We start from the raw sequence: 7,681 nt of genomic DNA, 5'->3' as shown, positions 1-7,681 counted from the left end.
TTGGTCAATGTTGGTGGAAACTGGAAGTTTGCGACCAAAGCTGATGTTTTCGGTCAAAGTTGATGTTTTTGGTCAATGTTGGTGGAAACTTGAAGTTTGCGACCAAAGTTGATGTTTTTCGGTCAAAGTTGATGTTTTTGGTCAAAGTTGGTGGAAACTTGAAGTTTGCGACCAAAGTTGATGTTTTCGGTCAAAGTTGATGTTTTTGGTCAAAGTTGGTGGAAACTTGAAGTTTGCGACCAAAGTTGATGTTTTCGGTCAAAGTTGATGTTTTTGGTCAAAGTTTTTGGAAACTTGAAGTTTGCGACCAAAGTTGATGTTTTCGGTCAAAGTAGATGTTTTTGGTCAAAGTTGGTGGAAACTGGAAGTTTGCGACTAAAGTTGATGCTTTCGGTCAAAGTTGATGTTTTGGTCAAAGTTGGTGGAAACTGGAAGTTTGCAACCAAAGATGATGTTTTTGGTCAAAGTTGATGTTTTTGGTCAAAGTTGGTGGAAAACTGGATGTTTGCAACCAAAGATGATGATCTCGGTCAAAGTAGATGTTTTTGGTCAAAGTTGGTGGAAACTGGAAGTTTGCAACCAAAGATGATGATTTCGGTCAAAGTTGATGTTTTTTGGTCAAAGTTGGTGGAAACTGGAAGTTTGCAACCAAAGATGATGATTTCGGTCAAAGTAGATGTTTTTGGTCAAAGTTGGTGGAAACTGGAAGTTTGCAACCAAAGATGATGATTTCGGGCAAAGCAGATGTTTTTGGTCAAAGTTGGTGGAAACTTGAAGTTTGCGACCACAGTTGATGTTTTCGGTCAAAGTTGATGTTGTTGGTCAAAGTTGGTGGAAACTCGAGATTTGCGAATAAAGTTGATGCTTTCGGTCAAAGTTGATGTTTTTGGTCAAAGTTGGTGGAAACTGGAAGTTTGCAACCAAAGATGATGTTTTTGGTCAAAGTTGATGTTTTTGGTCAAAGTTGGTGGAAACTGGATGTTTGCAACCAAAGATGGTGATCTCGGTCAAAGTAGATGTTTTTGGTCAAAGTTGGTGGAAACTGGAAGTTTGCAACCAAAGATGATGATTTCGGTCAAAGTTGATGTTTTTGGTCAAAGTTGGTGGAAACTTGAAGTTTGCGACCAAAGTTGATGATTTCGGTCAAAGTATCTGTTTTTGGTCAAAGTTGGTGGAAACTGGAAGTTTGCAACCAAAGATGATATTTTCGGTCAAAGTTGATGTTTTTGGTCAAAGTTGGTGGAAACTGGAAGTTTGCAACCAAAGATGATGATTTCGGTCAAAGTTGATGTTTTTGGTCAAAGTTGGTGGAAACTGGAAGTTTGCAACCAAAGATGATGATTTCGGTCAAAGTAGATGTTTTTGGTCAAAGTTGGTGGAAACTGGAAGTTTGCAACCAAAGATGATGCTTTCGGTCAAAGTTGATGTTTTTGGTCAAAGTTGGTGGAAACTGGAAGTTTGCAACCAAAGATGATGTTTTTGGTCAAAGTTGATGTTTTTGGTCAAAGTTGGTGGAAACTGGATGTTTGCAACCAAAGATGGTGATCTCGGTCAAAGTAGATGTTTTTGGTCAAAGTTGGTGGAAACTGGAAGTTTGCAACCAAAGATGATGATTTCGGTCAAAGTTGATGTTTTTGGTCAAAGTTGGTGGAAACTTGAAGTTTGCGACCAAAGTTGATGATTTCGGTCAAAGTATCTGTTTTTGGTCAAGGTTGGTGGAAACTGGAAGTTTGCAACCAAAGATGATATTTTCGGTCAAAGTTGATGTTTTTGGTCAAAGTTGGTAGAAACTGGAAGTTTGCAACCAAAGATGATGATTTCGGTCAAAGTTGATGTTTTTGGTCAAAGTTGGTGGAAACTGGAAGTTTGCAACCAAAGATGATGATTTCGGTCAAAGTAGATGTTTTTGGTCAAAGTTGGTGGAAACTGGAAGTTTGCAACCAAAGATGATGATTTCGGTCAAAGTTGATGTTTTTGGTCAAAGTTTGTGGAAACTGGAAGTTTGCGACCAAAGATGATGATTTCGGTCAAAGTTGATGTTTTTAGTCAAAGTTGGTGGAAACTCGAGGTTTGCGACCAAAGATGATGATTTCGGTCAAAGTAGATGTTTTTGGTCAAAGTTGGTGGAAACTCGAGGTTTGCGACCAAAGATGATGATTTCGGTCAAAGTTGATGTTTTTGGTCAAAGTTGGTGGAAACTGGAAGTTTGCGACCAAAGATGATGATTTCGGTCAAAGTTGGTGCAAACTTGAAGTTTGCGACCAAAGATTATGATTTCGGTCAAAGTAGATGTTTTTGGTCAATGTTGGTGGAAACTTGAAGTTTGCGACCAAAGTTGATGTTTTCGGTGAAAGTTGATGTTTTTGGTCAATGTTGGTGGAAACTGGAAGTTTACAACCAAAGTTGATGTTTTCGGTCAAAGTTGATGTTTTTGGTCAATGTTGGTGGAAACTTGAAGTTTTCGACCAAAGTTGATGTTTTCGGTCAAAGTTGATGTTTTTGGTCAATGTTGGTGGAAACTTGAAGTTTGCGACCAAAGCTGATGTTTTCGGTCAAAGTTGATGTTTTTGGTCAATGTTGGTGGAAACTTGAAGTTTGCGACCAAAGTTGATGTTTTCGGTCAAAGTTGTTGTTTTTGGTCAATGTTGGTGGAAACTTGAAGTTTACAACCAAAGTTGATGGTTTCGGTCAAAGTTGATGTTTTTGGTCAATGTTGGTGGAAACTTGAAGTTTGCGAAAAAAGTTGATGTTTTCGGTCAAAGTTGATGTTTTTGGTCAATGTTGATGGAAACTTGAAGTTTACAACCAAAGTTGATGTTTTCGGTCAAAGTAGATGTTTTTGGTCAATGTTGGTGGAAACTTGAAGTTTTCGACCGAAGTTGATGATTTCGATCAAAGTTGTTGTTTTTGGTCAATGTTGGTGGAAACTTGAAGTTTGCCACCAAATTTGATGTTCTCGTTCATAGTTGATGTTTTTGGTCAATGTTGGTGGAAACTGGAAGTTTGCGACCAAAGCTGATGTTTTCGGTCAAAGTTGATGTTTTTGGTCAATGTTGGTGGAAACTTGAAGTTTGCGACCAAAGTTGATGTTTTCGGTCAAAGTTGATGTTTTTGGTCAAAGTTGGTGGAAACTTGAAGTTTGCGACCAAAGTTGATGTTTTCGGTCAAAGTTGATGTTTTTGGTCAAAGTTGGTGGAAACTTGAAGTTTGCGACCAAAGTTGATGGTTTTCGGTCAAAGTTGATGTTTTTGGTCAAAGTTTTTGGAAACTTGAAGTTTGCGACCAAAGTTGATGTTTTCGGTCAAAGTAGATGTTTTTGGTCAAAGTTGGTGGAAACTCGAGATTTGCGACTAAAGTTGATGCTTTCGGTCAAAGTTGATGTTTTTGGTCAAAGTTGGTGGAAACTGGAAGTTTGCAACCAAAGATGATGTTTTTGGTCAAAGTTGATGTTTTTGGTCAAAGTTGGTGGAAACTGGATGTTTGCAACCAAAGATGGTGATCTCGGTCAAAGTTGATGTTTTTGGTCAAAGTTGGTGGAAACTGGAAGTTTGCAACCAAAGATGATGATTTCGGTCAAAGTTGATGTTTTTGGTCAAAGTTGGTGGAAACTGGAAGTTTGCAACCAAAGATGATGATTTCGGTCAAAGTAGCTGTTTTTGGTCAAAGTTGGTGGAAACTGGAAGTTTGCAACCAAAGATGATGATTTCGGGCAAAGCAGATGTTTTTGGTCAAAGTTGGTGGAAACTTGAAGTTTGCGACCACAGTTGATGTTTTCGGTCAAAGTTGATGTTGTTGATCAAAGTTGGTGGAAACTCGAGATTTGCGACTAAAGTTGATGCTTTCGGTCTAAGTTGATGTTTTTGGTCAAAGTTGGTGGAAACTGGAAGTTTGCAACCAAAGATGATGTTTTTGGTCAAAGTTGATGTTTTTGGTCAAAGTTGGTGGAAACTGGATGTTTGCAACCAAAGATGGTGATCTCGGTCAAAGTAGATGTTTTGGTCAAAGTTGGTGGAAACTGGAAGTTTGCAACCAAAGATGATGATTTCGGTCAAAGTTGATGTTTTTGGTCAAAGTTGGTGGAAACTGGAAGTTTGCAACCAAAGATGATGATTTCGGTCAAAGTAGCTGTTTTTGGTCAAAGTTGGTGGAAACTGGAAGTTTGCAACCAAAGATGATGATTTCGGTCAAAGCAGATGTTTTTGGTCAAAGTTGGTGGAAACTGTAAGTTTTCAGCCAATTCAGCCGGAAAAACTCTTTTTGACGAGTCTCAAAAAGGTAAATTTTCGATATACCACCCCAACAAACCAACCTACATCCCTGCAGATGCTTCACGAAAGCCTTCCACTCTTGATCTGATACTGACCAACTACCCCAAATTGTTTTCTCAACCAAAAACAACTACAGCACTTACTTCCGACCACTTACCGGTTTATTGCATAATTCAAATTACTAGCACTCATACTGTCCCTGATTTCAAAATACCAAATTACAGTAAAGCCGATTGGACCGAGTTCAAAACCACCATAAATAATTCACTTAAACTAATCACAACTCACCTCAGCGACATTCAAAATACCTGTCAAATCGACAAATTGTTACTAAATTTAACATCCGCCATCACCAGTGCACACGATAAAGCCATTCCCACAGTGACCCCAGGAAGATATAATATCATACTTCCTGATCACATTCTTCTTCTTCTTGGCTTAACGACCTTGCAGGTCACGCCGGCCATTTCTGGCTTACTAGACTTATTTTACCACGCAGCCGGATAGTCAGTCCTTGCTACGGGGGGACGGTCCGGATGGGATTTGAACCCGGTCCGGCCGTGTGGACTGGCGCCGTTTATCACATGCACCACCGGGCCGCCCCCGGGATGGTCAACGACCATACCATGTTGAACACACCGGTTCTCGTCCTGATCACATTATATCCTTAATTAAACTTAGGAACAAATTAAGAACAAAATGGCAACGACACAGATTTGATACCTATTACCGGGACACTTACTATCTTTTAAAACGAAAAATAGAATACCAGATTTCACAAGAACGGAACAGAGCATGGAGTGACACACTCGAAAGCATTAATCCACAACACAATAACAAAAATCGCCTATGGAAACTCGTAAGAACAATCAAAAATCAACAACCAGATATTCCAAACTTGAAAAAACAAAATTCAGTTCTACTCACACCTCGTGAAAAATGCAGCGCCCTTAAAGATCACTTTGCAAATGCGCACAATCTGACCCACAATAAAATAAGCACAATTGAACGAAAGGTAAAAAATAATAACAAATCCTTTTTTGCATCCAACCTAGGAAATGAACCTCCAACATCTGAATACATAAAACCTTAAGAACTAACGAAACTAATTAGAAATTTAAAAAAATGAAAAATCAACTGGGTGCGATAAAATCAACAACAAAACGATCAAGAGACTCCCTAGGAAGGCCATAGTCTATCTAGCTCTTATATTAAACGCTTGCCTCAAACTAGGCTATTTCCCCGACCAATGGAAAATTGCCAAAATAGTTGCCATCGCCAAGGCTGGCAAAGATCGTACTAATCCCGAAAGCTACTAGGTAAGCTTTTAGAAAAACTTATAGCCACCAGAATGAGATGGCATGTCGAAAATAACAATATCATTCCCATGTCACAGTTCGGGTTTCAACCTTCCCGCAGAACAAACCATCAGATACATCGATTAAAAAACACCATTATCGAAAATAGGTTATGTAACAGAGCTACGGGATAAGTGCTATTAGACAACGAAAAGGCATTTGACTCGATATGGCATCAGGGACTTCTTTACAAGCTTATCAAGTTTAAATTTCCTACTTACCTCATTAATACAATTAAATCCTTTCTAGAGAACCGTAAAAATATCGTTCATATAACAAATTCTAAATCACCGCCTTATGCACCTGTAGCTGGTGTACCTCAAGGAAGTGTGTTATCACCTTTGCTGTTTAATATCTACATAGCTGTCATTCAAAATTCACGAAATTGTACCAATTTTCTTTACGCAGACGACTTTTGCAATTGCAGCTACTGCTAAAAACCCAAAAGTAATTATTAATCGCTTAAATAACGCTCTTGCAGCATATGAAAAATATTGCTCTAAATGGAAACTTAAATCGAACAGTACTAAATCGGAAGCAATCTATTTCACTAGGAAAACATGTATGCGGAAACTACCACAGACCGAACTAGTTATGAGACACGAGAATATTCTATGGAAAACATGTATAAAATACCTAGGAATTTATTTTGATAAACGGATTACTTTCAAAACCCATGAAGACAATATCTTATTGCGAACAAACAAAATAATCAAAATCACCTACCCTTTCCTAAATCGCAAATCTAAATTAAACTTGGAAAACAAAATTCTACTGTACAAGTCTCTTTTTCGCCCGGTACTTACGTACGCAGTCCCAGCTTGGAAGAGTATAGCAAATTCTCACCACAAAAAACTGCAAATAATGCAGAACAAAATCCTTAAAATGATTATTAATGTACCTCCGTGGTTCAGTACCAAAAAACTGCACAAAATAACGAACACTATTCCCTTACATGAATTTATCGATAAAATTAACCATAACTATCTTGAGCGTTGTCAGGCTAGTGACGTATACATATTAAACCAACTAGCCGCGTAATTTAGGTTAGTTTCAAACTCGGTTAGTTAGTTTTTTAGTTTCTCTTATTACTGTTAGACATAGTGTTCAGTTTTCTTAGTGGTTAAGTTGGTGGTGTAATAGAATGTCCGAAGCAGGGAACACTGTGATCTACAGGAACTCACCAGAACTCATACTCATTACACGAACTTATACGTTAGTCTCATTACACGAACTTACATTAGTTGCTCTTAAGATACCTCCGCGCAAACACCACCGTAAACGTAACCCACGTAAACGTTATAATAAATTGTGAACTAAATACGAACTACAAACATTTTTTGGTGACCCCGACGTGATTGTTAAAAGAGTGTTAAAACTGTAGTGTGAACACTATTAAGTGCGAATAAATCAGCGATGAAGAAAGCAACTAAAGCGGACAGCGCTCCCGTAGAAGAGGATCATGCGGCCTCATGGGGACGTCAGCTGCAAGCCATTGAAAGGTCGATGGCGTACATCGTAAAATATGCAAATGGTGTCCAGGAAGACGCGTTACCATCCATTGCAGAATTAGAGGCAAGACATGAGGCCTTAGAAATATTTTACAAGCAAGCAAATGACATATTGCTTCTAATCGAAGGAGCGTCGACCGGAGAAAGTCGACGCATGATCATCGTGGACAGCTACGTTGTAACGAAAGGCCGGTTGAAACATCTAATCCAGGTTGGAATGGAACGACAGCAAGCGCAGTGGCAGCGAGAGCGAGAACAAGATAAAGGGTCATCGGCCAACAGCACATTACACACGAGTAACGGTAGTGCCGATATACTGCCCAAGCTTGAACTGCCTAAATTCAACGGTGCACCAACACAGTGGATTGCGTTTAAAACCCGGTTCGAGAAGCGGATCGGGCACTTGTTCGAGGATGCAGATAAGTATGCGTACCTTTCGAATGCAATGGGAGCGTTCGAACCCGGGAAAAATGCTTGCGAAGCCTTTGAAAATGCTGGCATGTCCTTTGAAGCAGCGTGGGTTAAATTAGAAGAGCGGTTCTAC

At 39.2% G+C, this 7,681-nt stretch overlaps 1 long non-coding RNA gene across 4 annotated transcripts in view; it reads left to right on the top strand.

Moving 5' to 3' along the window:
* The first annotated feature begins 100 nt into the window (after positions 1-100).
* The window catches only part of LOC125772775 (uncharacterized), a 33,552-nt gene continuing 25,971 nt past the window's right edge, over positions 101-7,681 (top strand). For all 4 annotated transcript variants that reach the window (XR_007419624.1, XR_007419627.1, XR_007419626.1 and 1 more), the window contains exons 1-2: positions 101-367; positions 2,137-2,204. This is a non-coding gene — a long non-coding RNA (uncharacterized LOC125772775). The remainder of the gene's footprint in view (positions 368-2,136; positions 2,205-7,681) is intronic.

Source organism: Anopheles funestus (genome assembly GCF_943734845.2).
Source record: "Anopheles funestus chromosome X unlocalized genomic scaffold, idAnoFuneDA-416_04 X_unloc_11, whole genome shotgun sequence".
Classification (NCBI taxonomy): domain Eukaryota; kingdom Metazoa; phylum Arthropoda; class Insecta; order Diptera; family Culicidae; genus Anopheles; species Anopheles funestus.
The sequence above is the reverse complement of the archived record's forward strand: the minus strand, read 5'-3'. Positions and strand labels throughout refer to the sequence as shown.